Here is a 13,183-nt window from a genome sequence, read left to right on the forward strand (position 1 = left end):
ACAGAATATGGCAGCAGCTCAGAATGTACAGCATGCCAAAAAATGTTTTTTACACAGACACACACACACGCACACACAAAATCACTCGCTCTCTCGCTTTCTCTCTCACACACTCTGGTTTCGGTGTGCAGGTCTGAGCAGGAGACAGAGACACAGAGGCGTGTGAACGGACTGGAGGGTGAGTGCGTGATTAATGGTAAAGTTTAATGGAAGCATTCACTGAAACCAAATTTCTGAAGAGAGACAAAGATAAACATGTCTCTCTCTGTTTCTCTCCATACTCTCTCTGTATATAAATATTGCTTGTCCTTTCTGTTGATGTGCCTCTTTCTTTCAGTCTCCCCTCCCAGGTGTGTGTGCGTGTGTAAACACAGAATTTTTGTACAAACCAAATGTAAGGCAAAGAAAAAACAAAGCATAAAAACTAGTATAAATAAATGATATGAGAGTAATGTAATTTCCAGTATATAAATACAAGTAAATACAAAACCATTTCTCTATTCTTAACAACAAACTCACAAATCCTATTTCTGACATACAAGAGATACACTATCACAGCACCTTTATCTTTTGCACATTTCTCTTTATCCTCAACTGGGCACCTCCCTGATGGCTTAGACCTTTTCTGATCCATTTTATGTTGTTAATTTTGCACTCAACTTGACCATCAATATTTCCCATCATCCAAAGCTATCAACCAAGAGTCAAGACTATTATATTTGTGTTCGGTTGCTTATCAGAAGGTTGCGTATACCAGGTGGATAACTTGTAAATACGACTTCACTCCGTTCGGGTGCTTGTCTGAAGATCCTCCCACGATACACACAATGTCCCACAAAAGTGATTTATATTTAAATAACATCTATGAGGGTTTTTTTAACTTATAATAAATATCTTAAAATGTGATAATTATAGAAAACATAATTCCCATTCCCTTGAAGACCATTCACAGGCAAATTAGCTGTTTTCTGGGGAGACTAGCATTTCCCAGTTTCCAATGCCACACTAATGCAGCGTAAACCAGTTCACCTCAATGGTGAACTGTTTGCACCATATTTTTAAAAATAATGTCACAAAATCACAAAGTGAATTGTGGTTTATTTTGAAGCATGTCGTAGTGTCACTGCTTTTTTTACTAAATGTTTTAGTACTTTAAAATTAGAAATGTGCTATTTCCACAGATTTCCCTGCTCCACCCTACATCGGGCTCAGGGGAGACTTTACCTACCCCACCCCCTCCTTATTTCATACTTCTTAGCGTGTTTTTTTTTTTAATCTCAAGTGTTTTTGTTACAGCTATCAAAGCACTAAACTCAATCACTGGTGAAAGGGATAATTCAATCATATCAGTGAGAAGCAAGATGGTGTTACAATGTAAACGGGGGAACTGACAGGAAAAACAGACAACATGGATATTACATGAGAACATGACACAGGGCACAGGCTCCAAACAAGGGAATTGAGCCACAATGCTTTGGCATAGGCAACATGGGCTTGTTACCTACGGCTAAATCCGTCACTGTTAAGAAGACCCTGCACAATGCCCAGTGTTGAGGCTATTTAGCTATTCCCTCAGTAGAGAAGAGATGAAGGTTTAATTCCTATGTATGTATACAAAACCTGTTCCCATGCTTACTGTCTCACTCTCCATCTCTGTCTGCTTCACACACACACAGAGCATTATCTCTTCTATCACTGCAGCAGTACAGCTGCTGGTGTTGCTAATGTCACAGCGCAGCTTGCACTGACAGTAGCATCAAGCTCCTACTACAACCAAGCGTCTGTATTAATAGAGACATCTGTTCTGTAACCAGATGTCTATACCAATGACTTTCATACTGACACAAATGTCTCACTGGAGGCAGGGCTTGTACAATCTCCATAGACAAGCACAGACCAATAGAATGGAACACTGAAAGTCCTCATGACCCATGTCTGCTGTGGGCTACAGGGGTATAAATACACCCTGCAGCGAAGCTGTGTTCGCAGGAGGGATAAGGCTCCAACCAGTACATTTGGTATGAGCTGGAGTGGGTCTAGTAATACACTACCTGGCCTTACTAATGGGCTTGTACCTGAATTTAAGTCCATTCCTCACAGCAATGATCGGCACCTAGTGCAGTGGTTCCCAGTATGCTTCAATAAGACATTGCAGCTTTGTATGAATGACAGTGTTTAAAAATAATTTCAGTGGGGTTTTGAAGCAAAAGAGGTACATATTTTATGGGCTCTGAGGAAGCACAGCAGAAAAATGATGTGAACCACTGATGTAGTTCAAAACCTCATTGACAAATCTGATTCACTCTGTTATTTGTTGTAATGTGTAAGGCTTTCTGTTCAGCTCCTCAAGTCATTACCAATGGAGGAGGGAGTTTTCACGTGCTGGTCAGTGCTGTATGGTTTGTTCCACTTTTTAAAATCCATGATCACGCTTCATTCCTACTTCTACTTCCCAAGTAACGAAGCTGAATCTGGCCTCTCTTTGTGTTGGGCTGAGCTGGACCATATGGACAGGGCTAGATGCAGTGCTGATTGGTTAAACACAACTCTCACATGATCATTAACAAAATACAGAACAACACACACAGCCATAATTGGTAGGTCCAGCCAGTGTAAGAAATGAAAGGAGTGTTTAAGCCATTTCTCAGCCTGAAACTGACCCTGTGTTCTGCTAAATGCGGTCTCTTGCTGTGACCAAAATGGCTCCCTATTTACATTCCAGAGCATTGTTGAGTGTGTCAGCCATTTTCTTTAAGTGTCCTAATTGTAAAAACAAATTTGAGTGCAATTATGAAGGCACTACAATCTCCAAAATACAATAGTAATTTATTGTAAACATAGTATCTCCCTACCCGAGTTGCATGTAGACCAAAATGCATTGCGTTTTTCTTTGTTACTAAGCAACGAACAGTGGAAGTGTCCAAATTTGCTTGCGTTTCTTAGTGCTATCTAAATAATGCCTCATTATATAGGTTCTATTCCAATGCACAATGCCTGATTTACTCAGCTGTACTCACTTAGTCCCTGGATGGTTCCCATTTAAAGCCCCACCGTACAGATATGTAGCCAGTGACATTGCAAAATAATGTCTCAAACTGGATGTTTATGCTTTGGAAACCTCAACATCAGCAGTGTTAATTGTAAGCGTTGTTTACTTGTGTATCTCTGTGGTATTTTTTGGAACTGAACACGGCTCTGTGCCCCAGTTCAGACAGAGAGGAGGATATTTTCCATTCCTTGTTGCTCCATCCAGCTCTGATTTGAACCTCTTAAAAAAACACAAGCTGCTGTTGTGAGTCAATTAAAAACAAATGTGGTCACTACTGTAGCGTCCATGGAGTGGAAAAGTGCCATATAACACAATACTAATGAGAGAGTAGGGAGTCATTTTGGTCACAGCCTCTGTCTCTTCCCATGAACCCAAACACTGAGGAAATGTTGGAGCAGAACCTGAAGCTCCTCTATTGTCGCTGCTGTTTTGTGTTTGCCGTTGTCATTAGCGCTGCATAGGAAATCATGGTAGCACAATGATCAGCGGGAAAAAGAGCATTAGATATCATGGGAAAACGCTGACTGGACAATTTTCCTTTGAGTGCTTGAAGAATTTAACCCTTGCATTTCCAACCAAACCAAAAAACAAGTTCAAGCAAAATGATCCTCTTAAATACAGAACATTTCAGCACATAGCCCGCAATGAACATTCCTCCACTTCCCTCACGAACACTTCCTATCCTCCTGAGAGCAGGAGCGGGCACTAATTCCTGAAATCAGTCTACTACATCAGAGACTGAGCTGATAAGCCTGAGAGAAACTGCCTCTGGTTATGGCCTCTGGACCCTCATGGGGGAATTCTGATTGGCTGATAGCAATGTACCGTGTCATCACTCAGAAAGCTGCAGCATGAAGCCCTCAGGTCCAAACCTGCATATGTCATCATCACAGAGCACCCGCACATACACATACACACACTTATCAGACAGCATCACGCACAAACACACACTCACAAACATACACAAACTCATAACGCACTCAACTATACCTTCACACACATTATCAGACCGCATCAGACAGGGGTTTAGAATCTCACACTCTAATTCTTTCTCTCTCAATCTCTCTGTCTCACACGCACCACCACCACCTCCACCACCAATCAAGGTTGCAGAAGTACACTACATATCCTAAAGTTGTTTAGCTCCTCCAAAATGTAGTACACACTAGTGGACAAAGAATACCCATAATATAAACACCCATAAAAACCTGCATGCGGTTGTGTCTGAATTGCTCAGTCCCCTATAAATAATTCAGTTCTCTATAGAGTTACATAGGGAACAGTGAATAGAGAGCCATTTAGGACACAGCACAGGTTCAGAATCCAAGATGGCTGCCCACAGGTCAATAGCATGTAAAACACTAGTACTATATAGTTTATTAGTGCTTCTTTATATTTGTCTCATTTGTCCGTTGTAAATGCAGTTGTGACCAGCTGCTATGTGTGAAAGTGTTTCTGTGGTGTTTGGATGCATAAATTATCACATATTGTGCTGTTATTAACGGGTATTACTAACAACACTAACCGGGAACTAGGAACTGGGATCTAATAATGAATACCTGCAGTATGAGGTAGGCTTACCAGAAATTTAAAAACATCACTGTTCAAATTTAATCTTGTCAGTTCCTCTCATAATCTCATGATTTTCTGGTGTAAACCAGTCATATTTATAAACAGAAAATAACAGGCTTTCCCTGGTCATAAACTGGCAGGAGCTGAAAAAATGTTTTTTTTTAATAGTGTATGTAAGTTTTATTATTCTTTAGGGTTAAAAGCGTTTGTAACTATTTATGTATTAAACTTAAATAACATATTTATGTGGTTATGGATGCCTTTGTAAAATTCTGAAAACCAAATTTGGCCAACCATGTCTAAGGACTTGTGAACGGGAATGTGGTCAGTTTAAGTGTGAGGTCATCCCCAGTTCTGCCATCCGACTTATGTAAAAGAAACACAGCATGAAGTTTGTGTGTGTGTTTACTGATAAACACAGAATCTTTGTGTAGTGTGTAACTCTGTGTTGTTACACTGTGGTTTATAAGACTTAGGGACAATTGACTGTAAACATTTCACTCCACAGTTTACCAGAAACAAACAGCTCATACTTGTCCACTCTTTAACTCAACCAATGAGATGTGACAACAACAATGGGACTCTTTAAAAACCTGTTTCTCACCATACGACAATTAGTACCATTAACACTATGTGAAAAGTAGACTCCCTTTCCCCATATCTGGGAGGGGGATAGCCTGTTTTGAAACTGGCTCTGTACATATATGTATATATATATATATTTATATATATTTTTGGGCTGTTAAAATTACAATCACTTTATTGGCCACTGTGCCTGCACACAGAGGAATTTAACCCAATCCACACATTTACACACACACTAGTGAACATTAGGGGGCAGTGACCACATATGCCCAGAGCGGTGGGCAGCCCTAGCCACGGTGCCCGGGGAGCAGTTGGGGGTTAGGTACCTTGCTCAAGGGCACTTCAGTCATGACCTGCCAACTCTGGGGATTTACAAGCTCCGCAGGATGGCTTGGAACTTGGCAACCTTAACGCATATGTATCATATCTCACTCTGACCTGACCCTGTAAAATAATGACCCTGTCCTGACTCTATCTGTTTATCCACACCTGTGAAGCTGACTTCAGCCACAGCGACACTAGAACTGAGCACCCCTGCAATGCTTCCCACTGGTAATTTATCTGTGGTTCCCAGCAAACCTGATGGAAATAGGGGGTAGGTTGCAATGTGTCTTCACTGGATATCATCAGTGTTACAAGAATCCCAGAGGCCTTTTGGTGGACAAAGGCTAGCAGAGAGAGTACAAGAAGTGTTCATGAAGGTTGCATAAAGCCAAAAGCACCTTCACAAACTTACAAGCTCATATACTTTTGCCTGCGGTTTTGCCTGATGACCAATCGCAGGCTTTCTCACATAGTGATTTCATCTGTGGTGTCTGCCCACACCCAGGCCTTTGCACCATGTGTGCAGTTGTTGTTTTTTTCCACCATTTTGTCATATTGTTCACCAAAGCCAGGTGAACGTCTTCTCTTGGTCTTTAGACTCCAGGTTATGAATGGTTGTTGCATCACTTGCGACTGATCTACTAATATGACCAACAAAACCCCAGGATACTGTAATATTCTGCAACATTGTGTAGATTTGTAAATCCTGTTTATGGGTGTGAGGTTGTGGGGTTAGGGTTCCCACAGTGTGTGTGTGTGTGTGTGTTGGGTGAGACCTCAGGCTGCCTGTTGCCAAAACAAACACAGCTTTGAAAAATCTGGAGGCAAACACACACTTCAATCTTAACACTTACTGACAAAGCACTACACATGTGTATGTGTTTGATGTGTGTGTGAGAAAGATTGGGGATCGGGGTTCTTTGTTCCGTACAGGAGTGACTCTTTCAGTACGAAATACAACAAAATTTGTTTTATGATTTTGAATGAATATTGACTGCTCTTATTTTCATTAGTTCCATTCCTCCACTAGTCAGACCACAAAGGGAACATCATTCACATTACAGTAAGTGTGTGTGTGTGTGTGTCTCTGTCTGTCTGTGTGTGTGTGTCTGCCTGTGTGTGTGTGTGTGTGTGTGTTTGTGTGTATTTAAAGGCCTTCAGAAGCCTCAAAATAGAGATTTGACCCTGATTCAGAGGAAGAAGACATGATGCCATTTCCTGTTGATCTGCTCAGAGAGATTCAACAGGGTGCTAACAGTGTCTGTGTGTGTGTGTGTGTGTGTGTGTGTGTGTGTGTGTGGGTGTGCTGGAGGGCAAACGTCACATCTGCCACTATGTCTCTGGGGACACTAAACCATGAGAACCAACATCCCCCTCACACAGACACACACACACACACACACACACAAACATGCACATTAATGAACAACCATAATGCACAATTTCCCAGAAGTCACTCAATAGTGTGTATGTAATGAAATTATTTTTGTTCATTTCTCATTTCACTCAAATATCGCACAAATGTCACAAAAACCATATTTAATCATCAGGTTTCCTTGACAACCTAAAAACCCCTATTCAAATAAGGTTCATTTTATTTATTTCCAGACTGTTGTTATTGTTGATACTAAAAATAAATTTGAGGAATGCTTGTAACAACATGTCAGAAATGTTCAATAAAAAAAATAGCTGAAGTTATTCACCGCTCAAATCTAAATAAATTCCTCACTGGTTACATTATTAAAATGACGTATAATATATGTGACAATTAAACATCAGCTAAAATGCCCTGATAAGCACAGCCTAGTAATAATCAAGAATGCAGTTCAGTGTTCTCCGCTGTGGAGTTCCCTACGCTAACTTTAGGTTTTAGGATGATTTTTTGTTTGGTCTATTAAGGTTTCTCTTATTGCTCTGATTATAACTGAAGAAGAGGGGTTCTGTTTCACCCTTTCACCCTGACATTCCACTCTGGTATGTGTGTGTGTGTTTGTGTGTGTGTGAGAGGGATAAGTATAGTAACACAAGCTAAAACTGTTTCAAGTGACCATTAGCTGGTCTTCATCCATGTTGTAGAGGTATATACTGGAAATTTTGAGGCAAAACAATCCACACAAAAAAACCCCCACTCTCCCACTATTTCCACTATTTGTACAATTCCTATTAAAATACCAATATCATGTAACATCCATATATAGCTATTAAACGGGTGGAGGTGACTATTGGTGGAGAGTCTGTGTGACATGTAGACGTGGAGACCCCTGGTTCCATTCACTACCACTGCTGAGATATCAGAGTCTGTACCATTACAAATTCACACAAGAACCTTCTGCAGTGAAAATTCCCTTTTTAGAGTAATGCGGGTTAATAATGTGGTTGTTTTGATACTTTTCCACAGAGGTCAATGTAAAACCACAGTACAATAACATGTGTGTGTGTTTCCTGGTGTCAGGTTTGAGTAGCCGTCAGCTGGCGTGATGTCGGAGCGTCTGCATGCACACGCTGCCATTAACAATTCCTCGCTTTTTTAACACGGTTATCAAATCACCACTGCAGCTGTCTGCACTATTACACACAGCACAACACTTACTAGGTATAAACCACACTGACCCGCGCACACAGCAAATGCCTTAATCCAGGCACACAGACATACACACACACACACACACACACACACATATTCAAGCTTCCAGTGTATACTATTTACACACGCACACATCGTTTCTGTACATACACACACTACAGGGACACAGTGATTGTTGTAAACATACCTACTCCCCACCTGCTGGGGTGCCACAGCAAGACTAGGAAAAATCCTTTTGAGGTTGTGTCCTAAAGGGCGATTGGGTTTGAGATGCCTTGTTCAAGGTCACTTCAGCCATGGATGTTGAGGGAGGAGAAAGCAGACTTTCTGATCCCAAGCCCACTTTAATTAATAGTAATTTAAGTAATTTTTTTTCAAATCTATTTATTTCACTGCCTCAAAATCTCAAGTACATGAACTCCTATACAAATGTAATTAACATATAAAATATTCAGATAAATATAATTAAAATTTTTAAACCTCCAGGGACCTGGAGGTTGTGGGGTCGAGTCCCACTCCGGGCGACTGTCTGTGAGGAGTTTGGTGTGTTCTCCCTGTGTCCGCGTGGGTTTCCTCCGGGTGCTCCAGTTTCCTCCCACGGTCCAAGTTTGTGTCACCCTATGAAGGACTGGCGCCTCCTCCAGGGTGTGTTCCCGCCTTGTGCTCAATCTGGGTACGCTCCGGACCCACCGCAACCCTGAATTGGATAACCGGTTTCAGACCTTGGATGAAAATTCAGACAAATAGAACTCAAATATTTAAAATTCATGTCATGATTTAGCTCCATACAGGTCTAGTTCCTGAAGTATTTACCATCTCTATTAACTGTAGCACAAACAGACCCCTGAAATGATGAAGCAAACAAGTTCCTCACTAACTGGCTGGGGCAACACCATGCACACAATGGTGATCCTCCTGATTTTGCAGCCTCACGTGAAATCTGCATATGTGGGAAACCTGGCTGTAAATATCAGGCCGTATAAAGTAGTGTGGGAATTCATTGGCATTGTATCCTGTCAAAGTTTGTAAGGGGCAGCCGTGACCTAAAGCCAGAGTTAGGCCCTCGACATCTAACCTACTTTAGGATGTTTTCATGTATTCAGCCTGATGCATGCTGAGTAATGTAGTGATATAGAATGCTTTCTTGCTGCAATATAGAAATATCAAATGCTCTCCGTCAATGTGATTCTCTCGGCATGGAGCAACACATGGTGACACACTAATACATTCATGCTAATGCACACACAGATGCGCCCACTTGTAGAATGATGGACACACACACAGTGGCAGTGGTATGCATGGACTGTGTGTGTGTGTGTGTGTGTATGTGTGTGAGTGAGTGCTAGCCTACTCAATTTAGTCTTTCATTGATGGGATCAGAATGAAATGCTATATGATATACACACTCTTGGCTTGGGTACACATCCGCTTGTGGGGGGATGGGGATAGATCTAGATATTCATTACTTTGTGGGGACAAAATTCTGTTAATTATGGGGACTTATGAGGACAAAAAACACAACATAAATTGTTACAAGTGAAGATGTGTTAGGTTTAGGTTTAGGGTAGTAGTAATTATGGTTAGCTCAGGGTGCCATCAAATCTTCAGAGCAATGATCCAACATGTAGTATAAAGCTTCCTAGAACACACTTCTTATTAAAGACAATGTTGGCAAGTTTAATCAAAAAACACTTTATAAAATTCAGAGAACGTTTCCTTATGTTTGCTAGTTCTCTGATCAGGAAAAAGCTCAGTTGTTTGTATGCATCCCTGGCTTTTTAAATGGGGAAATCACTAAAGGACTCTGTCCAAAATCTCCCAGGCTTCTGGAGGCGTCTGGACATTTTGAGTGTCCACAGACATTTAAAACAAGACTGTACGTATGGAACAGGGAGACGCCAGGCGGCTGCGTACTGGAACACAGCTCCACCGAGCGAGTGGAGGGAATTTACAGAATGCTGGGTGATATTTTGATACTGAGGGCAGGAATGTGAGTGAAGGGCGGAGCCTAAGGAATTCAGAATGCTAACGAGCTTAACGAGCCAAGCAAGCTTAATGAGGCTAACACTGAAAACAAGACTTCGCCTCGAGTGAGGGCAAAAATAAACACCGTAAACTACTTTCTATTCTCTCTTTATGCTGAACCAAGAGGAACACACACACACAGACAGGCACACACACACAAATATACACAATGCTGTGGAAAGTGAGAGGGTGAGTGCCCAAAGAGGGCGAGGTCAGGGCTGCAGTTGTCGGACGTTCTGAGAAAGTGATATGCTGAACAGCTGGGATACAAAACACACCCTACACACACACACATATATATACACATTAGTGACAAACACACATGGACACACACACACACACACAAGCAGATGATGTGCATGCCAGAGTTAATGTCTCAAGGCCTGACCCCTGAGGCCTCCAAGGAGAGATGGAGAGGTGGAAGGATACTTTACTGAAGCCTGCAATCAGCTTCTGAGCAGAAAATAGCAGGATGTTGATCTTCTAAGCTGGGAGTGCTTACCACCTCTCTCACACACACACACATACACAAAAACACACACCCTACATCCATCAGCATCAGGGTCTAAGTTATTGACTGATGGTCTCCTCAGCTTCTGTCATATTCCCACACAGATACATATAGGCTTCACACACTTTTTTACTACATCATTTGAACACGGCAGCTGTCCTTCACATTGTGTGAAACATTCATTATGAATGGACCAATAGCAATGCGCCAAAATGAATTGGAATAAAGTATTATTCCATTGACAGTTAAGGCTTTGTCTATCTCCTATAAAGTTACAGTTTTGGAGATATATGTATTTCTTTGGACAGCAAAGCTATATTATCTGATGTAGCCATGTTGGGGTGGGGTTGGGGGGCAGGGGGAGTTGGGATGATGGGGTGGGGCTCTGGGTTTTTTACATCATTTATTTCTTAAAGATCATTTGGTAAAGTTTAGTTATATTTCTTTTAAAACTAGGTGGAGTAGCTACTTCCACATTTTATCCTGTAAGTGCCAGTCAGGTTTATCATGACCCCTATATCGGCTTTACACACACTAACACTTCCTCAGCCATTCAGCAGATATAAAAAAGTCTACACAACCCAGTTTAAATGCTGTTTTGTTTGTTGTTTTCTTTGGTGATGTAGAAGAAATCAGATCATTTCAATAATTTCAGATTTATTTCCAATATAACGTGAGCTATAATCTTTAAAACCTTGTCCAGAGGCTATCAAGAGGTCTACAGCAACATTAAACGAGCTGCAGGAATGTCTGGTGAGTACTGGTTGTGTACAACAAGTGATCACATTCTCCCAGATTCTTCATACGTCTGGGCTGTGGGATAGAGTGGTGAGTGAGAAGACTTCCAAAGAAAAACACACAAGCCTAGCTACATTTTGTAAAAACCTACATCAAGTCTGCCAAAAGCATGTGGAAAAAATGTGTCATGGTCTGATGAGACCAAGATTAAGCTTTGCGGCATAATTCCAAAAGATATTTTAGATGCTGAAACATCACTGCGCAACACTTAGTCGTCAGTCATGGCGTCCCAAGGCTCAGTGTTTGGTTCTTTACTATTCACTGTTTGTAAGCTCCCACTGGGCAGAGGAATCCCTAAGCATGGCATTCAATTACACTCTTAATCAGTGCCACCAGTAAAAAAGTAGAGTTTTGATCTCAATTCTTAAATTTGGCACCCAAATATCCAGCAAAGTCATAGGCTTGAATACTACAATGCTCTTTATGCAGAAAGCTCACGCAAAGCATTAAATATGCTTCAATAGTTCAGAATGCAGCAGACTCTTTTTAACCTCCTTCCACATTAATAATGAGCGTCCTGCGCTCACTCACACCTTCACAACTCAAAAATCTGCCTTTTACATTAGCTGCAGCTCTTGATCATTCCTGTCAGATAGATAGATTACATTTCATTATCATTATTATTAATTAATTAATTAATTGATTGATTGATTGATTGATTGATTGATTTATATGTTGTGTTTTCTGGTGGGTTCCCCCCTCTCAAGGATGCTTCCTTTTGCTCCCAGGAAGGTGGTGTAGCAGGTAGTGTCACAGTCACACAGCTCCAGGGACCTCTGGGTGACTGTTTGTGAGGAGTTTGGTGTGTTCTCCATGTGTGTTTCCTCCCACGGTCCTAAAACACACTTTGGTAGGTGGATTGGCGACTCAAAAGTGTTCCTAGGTGTGAGTGTGTGTCACCCTTTGAAGGACTGGCGCCCCCTCTAGGTTGTGTCCCTGCTATGTGCCCAGTGATTCCGGGTAGGCTCCGGACCCACCGCAACCCTGAACTGGATAAGCTCTTACAGACAATGAATGAATGGATATTATTTATTTATTTTGAGGACTTGTTTTGGGTATTTTCCTAAATAAATTAGAAAAGTAAATTAAAAAGTGAATTGAACAGATTTTATTTATGAATAGTTCCAAATATCAGTCAAATTTGGCAGAAAAGCTGAAGATTAAGAGGTGAAGATTTCACATTACAGCACGACAGCAACCACCACGTCACACCAGAAAAAGACTGAATACTGAAATGAATTCCATACGTGCTTCAACAATGTGCATATTAATGTAACTATATTATTGTCATTTTTTAATTTTCTGTTTGATGTCACAGTAAACACGGAAATGTTCTGAGTTTATTACCTTTGTTCTCTTTTTCTTTCATCACAATTTCTGCAATTGTAACAGGTGTGTAGACTACGTCAGGGACACATCTTCTGTATTGCCTCTGTCTGTTTCCTAATTTGAATCCCTCAGAGGTATCAAACATTCCCATGCTATTCCCACAATTAAAGTGTGTGTGTGTGTGTGTCCTTTTTGTTTGGTGTGAATTGGTCACCATTTCCCCTTCCAAAGCTCAAGGCGCCGACTTTCTCACCACAGCACAACTATCAGGTGTGTGTGTGGGGGTGTATGTGTGTGTGTGTGTATGTGTGTGTCTGTGTTGAATGAATAGAGCCTGGTCTTTCCTGAGGCCTATTGTCTCTGGTATATGGGTAAGACCTGTTACTACCTGATAATAAACACACAC

Source organism: Hoplias malabaricus, chromosome 15 (assembly GCF_029633855.1).
Source record: "Hoplias malabaricus isolate fHopMal1 chromosome 15, fHopMal1.hap1, whole genome shotgun sequence".
Lineage (NCBI taxonomy): Eukaryota > Metazoa > Chordata > Actinopteri > Characiformes > Erythrinidae > Hoplias > Hoplias malabaricus.